This window comes from Trichomycterus rosablanca, chromosome 14 (genome assembly GCF_030014385.1).
Source record: "Trichomycterus rosablanca isolate fTriRos1 chromosome 14, fTriRos1.hap1, whole genome shotgun sequence".
In the NCBI taxonomy this organism is placed as follows: Eukaryota; Metazoa; Chordata; class Actinopteri; order Siluriformes; family Trichomycteridae; genus Trichomycterus; species Trichomycterus rosablanca.
Genome location: NC_086001.1, coordinates 29,160,343 through 29,179,064, shown reverse-complemented (window position 1 = coordinate 29,179,064; position 18,722 = coordinate 29,160,343). Strand labels below are relative to the sequence as shown.

General features: G+C 38.8%; 1 non-coding gene and 1 pseudogene across 1 annotated transcript; one reads left to right on the top strand and one right to left on the bottom strand.

The window, feature by feature from the left end:
- LOC134327143 (zinc finger protein 850-like) overlaps nucleotides 1-18,722 on the bottom strand; it is an 82,161-nt pseudogene that overhangs the window by 50,161 nt on the left and 13,278 nt on the right.
- trnaq-cug (transfer RNA glutamine (anticodon CUG)) lies at nucleotides 12,168-12,239 on the top strand. The gene has a single exon. It is a non-coding gene; the product is annotated as a tRNA-Gln (tRNA).

The following is an 18,722-nucleotide window of genomic DNA, read 5'->3' as shown; positions in this document are numbered from 1 at the left end:
ATACAGCCCAAAAAAGATGATTTAAATACAGCTTATTTTACTCAAATATTTTGATTTAAATTAATGGTTGAACAGATCATTAAGGGGATAAAAGTGACACACGTTTTGTTAAACTCTTTTGAGTTTTGCTTTAGATTAATTATGCCAGAATTATTTTTTTGTTATTGAAATATATTACCCAAATAAAAAAAATGGGACAGTATAGAAAATGCAAATAAAATAGATGCAGTGTTTCTTACATTTACATCGACTCACATTCTAAAAACGTTGGAACAGGAACATTTAGGGCTAGTAATGAGTTAAAAAAAAAAAACTAAATAATGTCATGATTTCAAACAGGTGATGTCAACAGTTGATTATGATCATGAATTAGCACAAAGCATGTTCAGATGAAAGGAAGAAAACAGGTTAATTGTTAAGGTGGTTTACAGGCTTAAAAGAACAATCTTTATATTTAAAATGAGCGCTTCCATTTATACTAACAGCATTTACTTTTACTTCTACTTTTAATACTTAAGTACATTTAATATCAAATTACTTTTGATACTTAAGTACATTAAACATCAGATACTTTTAGACTTTTACTCAAGTAATATTCTAAAAGGTGACTTTTACTTCTATCAAAGTAAATTTCTGGTAAGATACTTGTACTTTTACTCAAGTATGGCCTTCAGGTACTTTATACACCACTGATGGAACCACAAAAGAATAATTGAGCACAAAGGTTAATAATTACACCCATGGCTGGATTACTGACCGGGCCAGTGGGGCCAGCGCCCAGGGGCCCTTGAGGTCAGGGGGCCCCGGGGGGGGCCCTGGCCCAAAACATTTTGCGATCCCCATCAACATTTATGATACAATATATTTTTATTTCCGAGGGCCCTCCATTTTAAGGATCCTCTGACTATTAGGGACTTTGACCCCAGGGCCTCTTGGGGGCCCTAGCCATGCTTTTGGGGCCCCTAGCCATGCTTTTGGGGCCCCTAGCCATGCTTTTGGGCCCTAGCCATGCTTTTGGGCCCCTTATGAAAATGGATGAGGCGTTGTGGCACTGCTCTGACTTCGACTTCTGGCTATTAGGGGTCCTAGGAAAGAGGGGGTTATGAGAGCCCCTACCAGGGGGCCCTAGAGAAGAGCAGGGCATACCATTAGAGGGCCCTTGATCACGAGGGCCCCTGCTATGGGGCCCTTGACTTCCATAGAAGTCGTTTACCATGGCTCCTTGACTTTCTAGGGACCTACAAATTGCCAGGCAAGCTACCATATTTCATAACAGACGTTTTGTTGCAAATATGCGATTCAGGCCCTTACTTAATGTTTCTGAATTTGTATTGTTTCAAAATTATTATGTTCAATTTCTCTTAAGCGCAGAGACAAACCTGAGGATTATTTATTGGAAAACATATTTTATTCAGCTTGTTATTCAATGACTATTCAATGACAGTTTGACATGACTTGACATGTTTCAAGGCAGTGTGAAGGGGTCTCGACAATAATTAAACTTGATTTAATATCATTAACACAGCATTTTTAATATACTCAAAACCTTCCCCCTGTCTCCCATTCCATGCCTCTCTCTCTCTCGCACACACACACACACACACACACACACACACACACACAAAACAGCATTTTTTGTAGTAGATAGTGGCTGCACCTCCCCCACTCTCTCACTCAGTGGTGAAAAAGTGTTACATTGCCCTAAATTCCCACGGGGGCTGAGCCAATCAGGTGTTGCGAGAACTTACAAGTGAATATGCGAGATCTACTGTATATAAAACCCCCTGCCAGTATCAAAACTCCTCACATTCAGACAGTTCAGCTTGCGAACTTGCTCTGTGCTTTTACTACAACTTTTACCTTGCTATTACCAGATCAGCAACCAACAGCCTTTTTAAAGGCTCATTGCCCTTTATACTGCATTATATTATTTTATAATATATATAAATATTTGTATATTATATTATACTATACTATATTGCATATATTCTGTTACATTCTTTTCATAGTCTTTTCAAAGGCTTATATATTATATTATATTATATTATATTATATTATATTATATTATATTATATTATATTATATTACATGATATAATATTATATTACTATATATAATATATTAAACTTTGAAAGGTTCAAAGCCTTTTTCAAGGCTAGTGTAACGTTGCTAACTAGCAACTCACAGCTTTTTTAAAAGCTTATTGTTATTTGCGTATTACATTATTGATAATAGTAGAAGTGTAAGCTTTATAATATTAGTACATACATACAATACATTTACAATAACAACAATTTATAGCTAAATAGTTATAGGTCAGCCTTTTTTTATTACATATTGTATCTGGTTCTACAATGTTGTGATTGTATTTTTTTCCTGAACATACAACATAGAAACAACATAGTAAGTATTGGATAGGAATAGGAATTTGCAAGACAAGCTTCTATATTTGCATCTTAAGAAACACTTGCCATTAATAACATGGATCCCAAACAAAAAAGTGGTGCCTCAAAAAGAAAAGCAAAAAAGATTAAGGAAGCAAATCAGGCAGATTTCCTTAAAAGCGTTCCTTTGATCTCAAACTTCTTTGAGAAACCGCTGGATATGAGTGAGACAAGTATTGTTAATGTTAGCAGTGATCAGAGTTCTAGCAATGAAGATGTGATCACCACTGACTTAGTGTCACCTGTCAGTGACTATGTACCTTTGCAGACCCAGTCAGGTGCAGAGCAGGAATGCCAGCCCTGCCAGGCTACCACAGACCAGCAGCAGAAAGACCATGAAAGGAAAGTTGCAGGTGTGTCAGACCCACAATCAGACCAGCCAGCTGCATCGTGTGAGTGTCGTTTTTCAAATGAGGAGGGCAAGGACCCCAACTCCTGGTGTGAAACGATCAACGACCCTGCTTTATGGCCCAGTACCATTACCGACCAAGCCAAGTCGATTCTTGTTAGTAGAGGAGAAGCTGCATTTCAAAACAGAAGTGCTAAGTACCCAGCCTCAGTCAGGGATAGAGGCATTGGGGGTACCAGTAGGAGCTTTACAAATGCTCTACTCAGTTGCTCTCTACCCAACGGACAAACTGTGATTATAGGAGATTATAATCCTCTGGTTATAGGAGATTCTCAGCTCCGACACGTGCGTATTGCAACCCCCATAGAGACACCAGCAACCATAGTCACTTGTATTCCGGGGGCCAGGGCGCCTGACATCAGAGCAAACCTGAAAGTGCTGGCTAATGCTAATCGTAGATTTTCGAAGATTGTTATCCACGTCGGCACTAATGATGTTCGTTTACGGCAGTCTGAGGTTACTAAGAGTAATGTTAAAGAGGTGTGTGAGTTAGCTAGGTCGATGTCTGAGGCAGTAGTGTGCTCTGGCCCCTTACCGATTCGACCCAGTGGCGAAACCTACAGCAGGTTGTTGTCGCTGAACCGCTGGATGTCTAAATGGTGCTCAGAAAACTGCATTGATTTTGTAGATAACTGGTCCACCTTTGAGGGAAGGCCTGGTCTTTTGAAGCGGGATGGTGTCCACCCCACGTGGGAGGGTGCTGCTCGCATTTCTTGCAGCATAGGTGACAGGCTTTACCACCGCGTTAGTGTAGCGGCAGATAGTGTTAAATGACTATCCAGAGCCAAGACCAGGCAGCAGACTAACAGGCCTAACCGACTGTCTGCGAGTCGCCATCGGACGTCACCTGGAATCCTTAGGTCACAAACCATTGAGACTGTGTCTGTTTACCGTGGCAGGTGTAAGCCAAAACAAAATCAAAAAGTATGTCATAATAACTTAATTAAAATTAATCTAAATGAGCATCATGAAAACCCTAGTAAAGTTAAACTAAAGTTAGGACTTCTAAACATCAGGTCACTTGCATGCAAAACAGTAATTGTAAATGAAATAATTACAGATAATTGTCTTAGTGCCCTGTGTTTAACCGAGACCTGGGCTAGACCTGATGAGTATCTAAGTTTAAATGAAGCATCTCCTCCGGGTTACAGTTATGAACATAAGCCACGTCTTAGCGGTCGTGGTGGAGGAATAGCCACAATTTATGATAAAGACATAGGTCTTACTGTAAAATCAACTCCCATAACAAACTCGTTTGAAGTTCTTATCTCTGACATAACCAATAAATGTTCATCTGATAAAAATAGTATGTTTAAACTGGTTACTGTTTATCGACCCCCTGGTCCTTACTCAGAATTTCTTAACGAATTTGCCGATTTTCTTTCTAAATTAGTTTTATCAACTAAGAAAGCTTTAATTGTTGGTGACTTTAATATTCATTATGAGGATAAGTGTAATCCACTCAAAATTGCGTTTGACTCTATTTTAGAATCCTTAGGCATCACCCAAAATGTAACGGGACCCACTCACTGCTGTAAACATACCTTAGATTTAATACTTACTTATGGTATAAACATAGACAACCTGGAAATTGTACCACAGAATGACTTAATCTCTGATCACTCTCTACTAATATATGAAGTGTCCCTGTCCAATAATATACAGCAACCACACCGTTTTAAATGTAAGCGCACTATTACATCTGCAACTGCAGCAGCGTTCATAAACTGCCTACCAGAATTACCAAATATATCAGCATCAGAACCTAAAGAACTAGATCAGGCAACTCAAAACCTAGAGACCGTACTGCGCACAACCTTAGATAACGTAGCCCCACTCAAAACTAAACTGATTAGGGAGAAAAAACTTGCTCCATGGTACAATGACCACACATGCGCACTTAAACAAGCAGCACGGAAATTAGAACGTAAGTGGCGTCACACTACACTGGAGGTGTATAAGATTGCTTGGAAAGATGCTCTAACTGAGTATAAACATGCACTTATAAAAGCTAAATCTGTATATTATTCATCCCTAATAGAGAAAAATAAAAACAATCCTAGATTCCTTTTTGAGACAGTGTCCAAATTAACTAAAAACGTTAATGAAACTGAATCTAATATACCGCCTGACTGTACCAGCCATGATTTTTTAAAATTCTTTAATGACAAGATAGAAAAAATACGACTTCAGAGTCAGAGTGTGTCACTTGCCAATGTTAAGTATGGACTCACTCCGAGCAGCATTGGTGATAATAGTAACGAGTTAATCCAACTAAATTCCTTTAATCCAATCTCCCAAAATGAACTAACTGTGTTGATTAAATCATCGAAGTCATCATCGTGTATACTCGATCCTGTTCCAACTCGTTTACTTAAAGATTTACTCCCAGCTATTGTAGAGCCCCTGCTTACATTAATCAATGCATCCCTTAGCCTTGGGTATGTACCTAAATTGTTTAAAAGTGCTGTTATTAAACCCCTGATTAAAAAACCTAATCTTGATCCACATGTTTTATCTAATTATAGGCCAATTTCAAACCTTCCTTTTGTCTCAAAGATATTAGAAAAAGTCGTTTCCAAACAGCTATGTTCTTATTTGAATGAAAATTGTATTCATGAAAAATTTCAATCAGGATTTAGACCCAACCATAGTACCGAAACCGCATTAATTAGAGTAGTTAACGAGTTGTTAATGTCTTCTGATAATGGATGTGTCTCTTTTCTTGTTCTATTAGATCTTAGTGCAGCGTTTGATACGGTCGATCATAACATTTTACTGGAGAGGCTAGAAAATACAGTAGGTGTTAAAGGACTCGCACTCTCTTGGTTTCAATCATATTTGACTGACCGCTCTCAATTCGTTTATGTAAATAATAAATGCTCAGAAACTACAAAAGTAAAGTGTGGTGTTCCACAGGGGTCGGTACTTGGACCGCTATTATTTACACTCTATATGCTTCCACTAGGTGAAATTATTCATAAACATGGCATAAACTTTCACTGCTATGCAGATGACACTCAGCTGTATATATCAGCCAAACCAAATGATACCGACACAATCAGTAAGATAGAAGATTGTGTAAACGACATAAAAAACTGGATGTCGTGTAATTTTCTTTTACTTAATTCAGATAAAACTGAGGTTTTACTTGTTGGCTCTAAAGCTGCAAGAGACAAGTTGTCTAACCTGGTGCTAAACTTAAACACGTTCTCTGTTACTCCCAGCCCAGATGTAAAAAACTTAGGTGTCACAATAGATTCAGATCTCTCCTTTGATACACACATTAATAATATTACTAGAGTTGCTTTCTATCATTTGCGTAATATCTCTAAAATAAGAAATATACTATCTGTTAATGACGCCGAAAAACTGATCCATGCGTTTATAACTTCTCGGTTAGATTATTGTAATGCTCTTCTAACTGGATGCTCTGGTAGATCCTTAAACAAACTCCAGTTAGTTCAAAATGCAGCAGCTCGAGTGCTAACTAGAACTAAAAAATTTGATCATATCACTCCTGTTCTATCATCTCTACACTGGCTGCCAGTTAAATTTCGCATTGATTACAAAATACTTTTACTAACCTATAAAGCGCTACATGGTCTGGCTCCACAGTATCTGAGTGAGCTTATTAATTACTACAACCCAGCACGTCCACTTCGTTCACAAGATGCAGGGTTACTTATAGTTCCTAAAATTAAAAAGACCAAAGCTGGTGGAAGAGCATTTTCTTACAAAGCTCCACAACTTTGGAATAATCTTCCTGCCTCTGTTCGGTATTCGGACACAGTCTCAATGTTCAAGTCTAGACTGAAAACATATTTATTTTCTCAGGCTTTTGATTAATATAGACAAAGGCACAGAGCTTGGGGGTTCTTGGTCATAGAAACTTGTGGTGATCAGGGATGTTGGGTCGCTGTCGTTCTGCCTCTCTTGTCCAATCACTCTGGTTTGGGTAGGAGAGGTGGGCGCTGATGTCCTGTGAAAGCCTTCATGACCTTGTTACCTGCTCGCTCTCCCTTTTAGTTATGCTGTAATAATTAGGGCTGCCGGAGTCTAAAACTCTCTGTAAAACTGTTTGTCAACTAGCATTGTACATTATTAACTACATTCTCTGTTGTTTTACCCCGAGGGCATTCTGATGGAAACCTGTTTACCCGCCGAGGTTAAGGATTAAAGTCGAGACTGCTGGGACAACGATGCTGCTCCTGTCAGATGTGACGGGTCTGGAGTAATTGCAATGACAAGAAATCACTACAGACTTTATTGAAGACTAGAGCGGATAACAACTCTATTATTATTTAATTGTTTATTTATCTATTTATTACCACTGTATGACTTTTAGATCATTCAATTCTGTGTTTGTATGATTTGTGTAAATCGTGTATTTATTTAAAGTATCCTCCAGACCACCCAAGAAGGATGGGCCCTGTTGAGTCTGGTTCCTCTCAAGGTTTCTTCCTGTAATTTTCAGGGAGTTTTTCCTTGCCACAGTCGCCCTCGGCTTGCTCAACAGGGGTTTTTGTATCTGTTGGTCCTGGATTTTGTAAAGTTGCTTTGAGACAATGTATATTGTAAAAAGCGCTACATAAATAAAGTTGACTTGACTTGACTTGACTAGGTACACTTCAACTGTGAGAGACAGAATCTAAAAAAAAAATCCAGAAAAAAAACATTAAATAAAGGTTATAAATTAATTTGTATTTAATTAAGGGAAATAAGTATTTGATCCCCTACCAACCAGCAAGAATTCTGACCCCCACAGACGAGTTATGTGCCCATGAGGCACACAAATTATTTCTGTCCCTGTATAAAAAACACCTGTCACAGAATCAGTTTCTTCCATTCAAATCTCTCGACCACCATGGGCAAGACCAAGGAGCTATCAAAGGATGTCAGGGAAAAGATTGTAGACCTGCACAAGGCTGGAATGGGCTACAAGACCATCAGCAAGAAGCTTGGTGAGAAAGAGACCACTGTTGGTGCGATCATTCGAAAATGGAAGAAATACAAGATCACAGTCAATTGCCCTCACTCTGGAGCTCCATGCAAAAACTCCTCCCGTGTAATTCTGGGCTGACCTCACCTTTCTCAGAATCATTCTTACCCCACCGGGTGAGATCTGTGGGGGTCAGAATTCTTGCTGGTTGGTAGGGGATCAAATACTTATTTACTTCAAATACTTATATACTCTGCTTTCTTTTCCTTTCTCGCCATTTCTTTCTCTGTGCTCTCTTCTCTCTTTCACGGAGGTCTGACACTTCTTTTTTTCTACCTTCATCTCTGTCCTTTATCCACCTCTCCTTCTCTTTACTAAGGTATCTCTGCCTTTTTTCAGGGTCTGCATCACGATGTGCCCTGTAGCGCCTCTGCTTTTCTGCAGCAGACAATGGTGCCATTCCCTGACAAATATATGCATCCCATTTAACTAATCTTTTTCAACAAATAAATTCATATTAAATTAATAATAAATACTAATACTTCATCTTACTTTCACACTATTACTATGTGTCCACCCTGTTACTGTGCAAAACAGTAACAGGGTGGACAGTAACAGGAGGGACATTTTATGCTAAAGTTAGCAATACTGCTCATGTGATATACAGCAAGCTAGTTCATGGCGAACACAGACAAAGATTTTTAACCTGTTAATTAACCATATGTTTTAAATTACAAAAATGTATAACTTTCCATTATAAATTAGCATAACAGAGTGGACATGTTATGCTTTACCGCATCAGTAAACCTTTCTAAAACATTGAAAAAAGAATGAATAAAGTATGATACCTACTCTGTTTTTTTGTGGATGATTTCCCTCCAAAAATGTATGCTACTTCCTGGTAGTCATGTGACTAGAGGAAGAGTCAGGGGGCATGTCCAGACAAATTTTCCATCACAGTAACAGGGGGGGACAGTTGACTCAGGGACATAATTTATTTTAAAGACTTTAAATATTAAAAATTTATTAATAACAAAATATAACATTTGGTGAGAGATATTATAAATAAGGCTATACAACAATAATGAAAAATGTAGAATTTGTTTGATTTTTATTACTTAAATTTGTAAATGAATTTGAGAAAACATGATTGGGGACATGGCAGTTAAGCCTACTTGCACTGAAATCAGAGTGTTTTTTTTTTTTTTATTAAATAATCCTGGGAACACTTCATTGTTTTCTATGGTGGACGGGGGTTAATCATGTAAGACAAGCTTATAGAAATAAGTATTAGCCTATTTTTACACAAAATATACCATATTACGTCATGGGGACTCAAATGGCACCGAATGCTAGGAATGACCCTTTCTTGTTTTTCAACTTTGGGATTTGAGATGAAAAACGAATTACCAAAGGTACACCGACCACAGTAGCTGAACTTCCTAAAACCCAGAATCTACACGTACAAATCCTACATTCAATCCACAAAGTTCACAAACTACATGATTTAATGAGTGAAAACTTGATGTTTGGAGCCCCTCTGGTGTGCAGGCTGGTACTGTGTATCAGCACTACTTACTGTGTGCAGGACCTGAGTCGTATCTGCTCCAGTCACTGGTTGGTGGCATTAAGCTCAGTCATGAACTTTAAGAAATATATAGTGTAGATAGTTCACACCAGGGCTGGACTGGGAACAAAATTCAGCCCTGGACTTTTTTCTTGACCAGCCCACTACAAGCACATTGCGCCACACATATCACCCCCTAATGTTAGATGATTGATATTAATAGTTTTCATCTATCTTACCACTAAAGTTAATAACTCACTATATTAAAAATTAAAATAATAAAAAAATAACAACAAACAAATATATATATTTCCAACACTTTCCTTTGGGATTAATAGTTCTATCCATCTATCACACACATAAAAATTACAATTTCTTAAATGGTTCTATTGGATTTCCCCATCCTGTCTCATTAAACCGCAAGAAATAAAATTAAACCTTTCTTTCATTAAACTTTTTACACTGGTAAATATGCTTTTTTCACACTTTTATTTACACGTGATTCACGTTTGTTCCAAATTAGTGCATTGCTCCGATGAGCAAAGAAATAAATACTTTATATGTTGACAAGGGAAATTAACCATGTGAGCTATGCACATAATCACTCAAAAAAATTTCCTGAACAACTGCATTTTCCTTTTCTGTATTATAGAGGACACGATAGTGTTTATTTTTTCTGAGGAGCAGAGACTAATGGTACCATCTCAAATTATATCCACCGCCCTATGTAGTGCACTATGTTGGACATGATATCATAGAACTTTCACAAGAATCGTCCTTAAAACGGCAGGTTTAAAGCCCCTGGTATTCAACAGTAGCTTAGATAACTACTTATTAATCATTCAGCGACTGTTAAAAGAAATGTTTTGTACTGTTAGGAAGTACCCTAAGTAGGGCATAGGCGACATTTGAGATGGGCCCACAGTCTCTTCTTAAACGGCGTTACTAACGAAGCAGAGTCACTGAACACTAACTTTTCCTTTTCTGCTCTTTGGCTATGCTGTAGTTCCTCACTGCCAAACAGGTTGTCCAGTTTCCTGCACTTTCTGCATCTGCTTGCAGCTTTTTCTGTTTTTTAATCACGGGCTTTTTCTGCACCTCCTTTACGCTTTTTCGACCCTTTCTCTATCTCGCACTCATTCATAGTTTTTGTACCGGTGGTTGTGATTGCGGTTTATCCTGGGGGAGGGACATTTCTGTGATTGGCCAATGGACATGCAGTGAGGATACTGTGGTGGGCCAATGCACACTTCAGGATTATTATTCAGGAATATTAAAACAGAATTTATTTTTCACTCCCTCTCAGTGGCCCACATACAGAGCGGCCCACCGGGAAAACTCCCGACCCTCCCGATGGCCAGTCCATCCCTGGTTCACACATATAAGAACCCACAAAACCTCTTAGATGTGTATTATTGAAGTCCGTTTCAGCTAGTTGAATGGGGTTAGTGTAGAATTATGTACAAAGATCTAAAGAGAACAGATGAACTGGCCGGTTAGCTCAGTTGGTTAGAGCGTGGTGCTAATAATGCCAAGGTCGCATGTTCGATCCTCGTACGGGCCACACTCACTTTTGGACTTAAACTAACAAACAAGTGATCCTTCTCTAACTAGCAGGTCCTATTAACCTGGGCTTCAAACGTTGTCTCTGACAAGTGTGAGATCTTTTTAATGCCCCTCTCATTCAGGTCAGAAACATGCCATTATTTCAATTAGCCAAACTTAATGACCCTTCTGTAAATGGTTTAATGTGCTCACTGCTGCTACTGGCTTGTTTTTCTTTTCTACAATGTAAGTTCACACCTTCAGGTTCATGTTATTTGAGATCTCTACATAGATTCTTCCTCATGTACAGAAAGATGCAGTTCAGTTTGAGAAGCTCACAGCGGGAGAGCGAGTGAGTCTGCGCGTTCAAATGAATCAAATGAGTCGATTCTTTAATCCGGTTCTTTAAGTCGAACGACAGGAATAGACTCGAAAGAGTCGATTCACTAAGTTGATAGTAGTCAACAATGAGCCGTTAGAAGCTGAAGGAGTCGATTCTTTTTGATGAAGTCAACTTTTTATGTTATACAAAATACTTAAAAGAGTCGGATCACTATCATTAGCTGTCATTTAAAAATACAGAGACAAATCATCTCATCTAATACAAAATAGAATAAATAATGTACAGTATAACAGTTTAATGATGCACCATACATACAGTGAAGCAAAATGCAAAACCCCTAAACTTGTAAAAAGCTTCACTTAAATAATAATAAAATGTCAAAAATACATCAAATCACCTAAATATTATCTACATAACACATACAGCAAAAACATGTGAATGTGGAAGCATATGTGTGTGTATTGTGTATGTGTGTGTGTGTGCAAAAATTATTTGGACACCTTACATGAGCTTGTTGGACATCTAATTTTAAAAAACAAACAGTATTAAAAATCAAGTGACTTCTGTGTGATCATTAGTGACTTGTGATCTCCTGAAAAGGTGCACAAACATTAAATCATCTGCTTCAGAGCGACAGGGAGGGACGGGCCAACTGCATCCTGAACTTAGTGCAATTTTCCAACAGTGGAACGTTTTGTTGTGATTTTGATACTTGGGTGGCAATGTTTAACTAAAATCACTTTTATTTAGTGTTTAAAACTTCTAAATTACCTCAGTTTTGTCAACTGATTTCAGTCAATTATATAAATCACGTAAGTTTAAATCACTTGAGATGTAAAAGTAAAGTCTGAAGTTGTGGTTTTGCTTTATTTACTCAGCAAATGGCGAATCATTACGTTTAGTTTATATGGTGTCAGGGTTCCATGGTGTAATGGTTAGCACTCTGGACTCTGAATCCAGCGATCCGAGTTCAAATCTCGGTGGGACCTTAATGCTTTTATTTGGGGCCCGGTGTGAGGTCCAAGATTGGGAAACATTAGCAGTTTCAGGATGGTAGCATTCAGCGCATGTGCAGTACAACAGAGCATCACAATTGCTTGTGCTAGTTTAGAGTCACCTTAACCGAACCCATGGCCTTGGTGTTATTAGCACCACGCTCTAACCAACTGAGCTAACTACCCAGTTCATCTATTCTCTGTAAATCTTTGTACATAATTCTACTCTAAACTTTAAATCAATTTAAAATTTTTAGCAGGAGAAATAACTCAAAGCATGCACAAATTGAGACGTGTCCTGAGTAGGGTGGCCAGATGTTACGGTTTTAGGCCAGACAGTCCGGCTTTTCAGCTGCCAGTCCTCCATTCACGCAACGCTAGGACGGACACTTAAAATCCTCCTTTTGGAGTGAACTGGTTTCATTTTTGATCAATATTATTTACCATTGGCTCAGGTACATGTCAGAACAAATGCTTTGTATTTCATTGGTTTAATAGCCTCATTTGACTCCTTATAGAGCTACCACTGGCCAATCGGAGAAGGTCCGCCCTCTAAATTCTAGTTTGTGATTGGGTGGTTGAATTTCGCCCGCCCTCTCTGTCCTGTAAACACCGCTACCTGAGTCCATCACTCAGCTTTCATGATCAGGAACGCGGTGAAAATGCCAAATAGTAAACTTTTGGAGGCAGCGAGAAACGGACTTAAATATAAAAAGTAGACACAACATTTAGTGAGTAAAACAGTAATTTGATGTAGAATTCTTGCTTAAATTGGTCAAAAACTCTGTTATATGGGTTCTGGATTCATTCTGTATGTTGCAGTATCATGTCCCCCTGTTCCTAATATGACATCCGTCTTTTTGGTGTAATGTCCGGCTTTTTGGGGTGTACTGTCCTCCTTTTTGTTACTCTGAATCTGGCCACCCTAGTCCTGAGGCAGCTGAGGTAAACGGTACAGACTTCTCTATACTACCTGATTACAGTTTCACCTCACTCACTTTTAATTACTTCATTTTCTTTATTCTTTTACACTATCATAAATTGTTTTACACTAACACACCATGTCAGTGTCACTGCAGTGCTGAGAATGATCCACCACCTAAATAATACCTGCTTTGTTTTTCAATGTGACCATTGACTAGGTGGACTACAGTCAGTAATTGTAGAACTAAATTGTGAACTGAAAAGAGATCTGAACACAGTGGTGTAGTGTGAACTTGGTATTGGTGGTTAAGGTACTGGGATAGCAATCAAAAGGTTGCTGGTTCAAGCCACACCATTGGTGGATTGTCACTGTTGGGTCCCTGAGTGAAGCCCTTAACCCTTAATTACGAGAACTGTGATAAGTGTAAGTAAACATTGGAGTAGTAAATTGGTTTATTTGCCATGTACAGCTTCTGGACACATTTATTTCCTCTGTATTGTGTCCACATTCCAGTTCCTAGTTTGTTCCCAAATCTCACAACTCAGATTCCCTCAAAATAAAGAGCAGCATGGAGAGCAACTGTATCTTTAATCTTCTATAAACCTTTCACTCTTATTCTGCCTCCGTCCCAACTTTTTATAGCAATCAGTGAAATAAAGACGAATAAAGACGCCAGAGAATGTGCCAATCAGAGTTTCTTCTTTTTATTACATTTTTACAGAACATTTTTACACATCTGGATCTGGTCCACAAAGTCATCCGGGCGTTGTCTTGATATAAAGACGGCGTCTTAATGGCAGCACGTCTCTCTGAGATCCCGATACATGTTTCCACATTAGTGGTATCTTTACATGTCGCCCATGTCTTGGGTCCTGATGCACCTGTGAACTGTTAACACACATTAACAACACGTCAACCACCAGACCTGCATTCCTAACACTTAAATAAAGGTTCCAATCAAGGTTGGCCTTTAGATGTCATCTGTTTCCAGCCTTTCATGAAACCGTCGGAGGCTCCGCCATAAAAGCGTCTCCAGTGCAGCAGCCAGGGCTTCAGGTTCTGCATACAAAGACTCGTCCAGAGTGAAGATTTCATCCAGGAAGCTCAGCATCTCAGTCTGAGAGAAGAGAAACAACATCAGGGGGCTGTTAATAAATAACAGATTACTAGTTCAAAATCATTTGTGGTGAAAAAAAAAACACACACCTGAAGATGGAATAAATAATGCTCTGTCTCCTGACGTTCAATCCATCTGGGTGTAACGCACGAACAGATGAGAGCAATCAGCCGGTCCAGAAAGAGCCTTCGTCTCCGGTACTGCATCAACTAAACAATGTATAGGTGTGTTTGACTACACTTGTAGTGCAGCACAGATTAATTCTAGACTCTATAGAGCACAGACTCTCTTACTGAGATGATCTGATGCACCCTCGCTCTTCCCAGAATTCCCAGCAGCACCAGCTCAAAGACGATGTCCATAAAGTTGATGTGCTGGATCTGCAAGTAGAAGGAAAATAGATTTTCTTTTAGAATGGTCGGACTGTAGTTCTGACTGATGCCGTAGTCGCTATGGGTAACCGCATCGGTGGGATCCGGCAGTCAACAAATATATCAGTAAATATGGTGCCAGTTTCAGTTTCAGAGTCAAACTCACCCCGATCTGCACCAGCTCCACTTCAGCCCACATCCGATTAGTCTGATTCTCCAGCATCTGTATCAGCCGGTCGTACCTTCGCTGGAAGACGCGCAGATCCTAGGAGAGAAACGCTCAAGACGTTGTTAAATCATTCGTACAGCGCTTGAATTATTTGATACATGTTTTGCTGTCGTGTTACCCTCTTTTTTGCAGCCACCAGTACGAGTAAAGTCATTCTTCCCACCACGCAGATGTAACTGTAGTTCGGAGGGTGACTGAAAACGATCTAAAGGAACCAAAACAGAGATATTAAAGTAAATAAGGAAGTAAGAGATGCTGGGAGTGAGGGAATGGACGCACCTATGGAGGGAAAATTGACTTACATTAAAGGCTTGACGCAGTGCTGCTAGTTTATGGGTGAAGTTTTTGATTCCTTTCATTTTGCAGTAGTGACTGTGTAAACAGGAGTGTATCATTTATTTATTAATAAATAACGTCATTAAAATATGTTCATATTGCTCTAAAACTGTTGCAGTACTCACAATAAAGCAGGAACATTCCTTATTTCTATATGGCCGCTCTCCACATCCACCTGTAATATTAGATATTTAGTGCTTATTACAGTCCCACAGATCCTGAATTACACTCAGGTAATAACACCATGTTTAATTTTACCTCAGGGCCGGTCTGAGGTCTGGAAGTTTCCTCTGGCTGGTGAGGAGCCCTGGGTTCTGGATTGTACAGCACGACTTCTGAGCCACAGGGAACCGTAACGACACAACGATTGTCACTAATGAGAACGCCTTGGCTTGACCAAAAAGTGTCTTCAGCCTGTAGAACATCGTTTCATTCAATCATCAATTAATCATCAATATAATGCAATAACAAAATCAGATCTGTATGAAGCTCACCTGAACACCCCAGGATGATACAGTGGCATGGCGTTTAGTGAAAATGTAAGATGCTACCCGAGCCAGACGTCCGTCAATGTGCTAAAAAGACAAAGTGATTAAAACACGTCCAGTCATGTTTAATAGACCTTCCAGAATTATAGTGTTGGATATTTTACCAAGTGTCACCCTGTGTGCTGAGCAGAAGCATTGAAGACCCTGTAAGAAGAGAATCACACGAGTCTTCACACAAGAACAGGACCGTAAGGTGTGTAATGAACACGACTGGAGGAGCTTCTACCTCATCTGTGGCTTTATAGAAGTCGTTGGTGAGAACCCACCACGACTGTGACACCGCCCCACGTATCTGCAGTGTGTAGTGCCGTCTGACACGGATCATCTGTGGAATACGAGTACACAAGTTAAGACTCTCTACACACATTATTACTTTTAGATAAACAAAGAGATAAACAGAGATGAATGGGGATACCGCAGTACGTCTGTCGTGCCATCGGCTATAAGACAAACGCAGCGTCAAGTGTGAAGGCTGAACTTCTCTGTGGTGTTGAGGATTGATCTGATTTTCCAAAAAACAAACAAGAGCAAAATTGAATCCAACAGTGGGAGTCAGAATGACTGAAATGTTTTAGTTCAGATTATTTACCTGGTACGTGTCCGAGATCTGTTCATCTGTGTGAACCCCATCAGTGTGGGAGTCTAAAACATCTGAAGAGATATAAAGTACAAACACATTTCCTTTATTTACATTCAAATTTTAAATTATTAAAAATATTAATGAGCTCGTCTAATCAATTCACGTGTAAAAATAATTATAGCTTTTTTTCAATCAGGGTTTGGGTGATAATAATAATAAATAATAATAAATAATAGCTGATAGATCAAAACCTTATTGGTAAAATTGCATTGTTTACTGTTCATAATAATAATAATAATAATAATGACAAAAATAATTATTATTAATAATAATAATTTATAATAAATAATAATAATTCATTTTTATGACTAAAATAAGAAGAAATCAGGGATTAAAATAAGAAGATATCAGGGACTAAAATAAGAATAAATCAGATACTAAAATAATAGCTTTCTAGGTAAAATTGCATTTTTGTACTGACATTGGCTTGTTCTCTTTATATTATAACTAATATGGGGACAGTGATAGCCTTGTGGGTAAAGCTTTGGGCTATCAACCGGAAGATTGGTTGTTCAAATCCAAATGAGCAAGGCCCTCCACCCTGTCTGTTCCAGGGGCGCCGTACAATGGCTGATCCTGCGCTTTGACCCCAACTTCCAAACAAGCTGGGATATGCGAAGAAAGAATTTCATTGTACTGTACACCTGCATATGTATATATGACCGAAAAAGTATATATCTTAATAACAATAATGCAGGATTCCAGCTTGAGGAGGATTTCTTTCTAATCTGACCTGGTATAAAGCCCAGATTATTATAAAGATAATTTGTATAAATAGTATTTAATGTAAATAATGAATCTAATATAAATAAGAACATGAGAATTAATCATAATGATCAATAAAATCACTACAGTCAAAATAGCAACTAAATACTAAGTAAATGAATAGAGTATTATTAGAAGCTGTTTTATTACTTGTGTGTGTGTTTCCACCTCCGTAACCTTCAGGACCAGGATCAGTCTGGACCCCCGCATCCTCCTTCACCTCCCCCCGCCGCCCACCAGTGAACCTCTTATACAGATAATAAGCTCCTGCGGTGGCGGTTGCGGCTCCGGCCACGAACAGCAGGGGGCGCAGGTTCACCTCGCTCAGTCCTGCAGAGAGATGCGACAGGAAAGCCTTCATGTTGTGAAATACTGCAGTAAAAGATGGTTTTATCTGAGAGAAAGAAAAACGCTGTGAACGCTGTGAGGGTCAGAACACAAGTGACCCGCCGCCCGTCTCACCCCCACCTTATAGACCTGTACTGTGACGTCACACAGCTGCTGCTTTAATGTGAATCAAATGAGACCAACTCAGCACAACTGTTTATTTATAGCAATATTACTAGTGATACTTCTGCTATTAATATTTATTATTATTATTTATTTAGTATTTATGCAATAAAACAAGAATCTGTGATTTATTATTTCTTTTTTATTTAACTGAAGATGACTTCTGGTCATTTGAAATGTGATTTTGATCCATGTACACCATTTGGGGAGTTGGCAAAATAAAGTATGGAAGGCCATGGGGGACAAAACAAGTGAAGGTGTTTTTTTCCCCCGTTATTAAAAGCTCGGAAGCCTTGTTAGAGAAGATTGATTCTTTGCGTGCCCCCCTGTCGTGGCTCATTGGTCAAGCGACCTTTTCTGGTACCGTTGACAAGAAGGTTGAGGGTTCACTGTCGGACCCTTAATCTGGGCCGTAAACCACAACTCGGCAACCGGTGATGGTATTCTGATCCTCACAGCCATGGGCATGAATTCCCGCATACACACTCCAAAGTCATATTAATGCCAGCAGCATTGTTGTTTCAAACAGCGCTAACAGGGGTCGCGTTCCTAATCACAAGAGACCTATAAAATCCCAACAACACTGCTGCACCTGCTACACTCATTTATACACAGAGCACTTCACAGCATCAGATGTGGTACAGTCAGTAATTGTATACCCACAGTGTTTATGTATGGTAGGTTTAGCTTATAATCAAATAATGCAGGTACCAGATAGGTGTTCCTAATAAAGTGCTCGATGAGTGTAGAATGTCTGAAAATATACTGGACCTATAAAATTAAATAAATAACAACAAAAATAATAATAATTCATCAGATCACGGGTTCTAGCCAAACAAAATATTTAGATGTTTATTAAACGGCATTAACACAGACACCACACACATGTTCAAATATTTCAATTCAAATCAGCACCAAAATAAGAAGATTCAGGAACAAAATCAGGTGCTAGAAGCTCAGCATCTCACTCTGAGAGAGAAAAAGAAGAAATGACAGGTTACTGGCAAACAGGTTTATTCCAGATCATTTGTGGTGT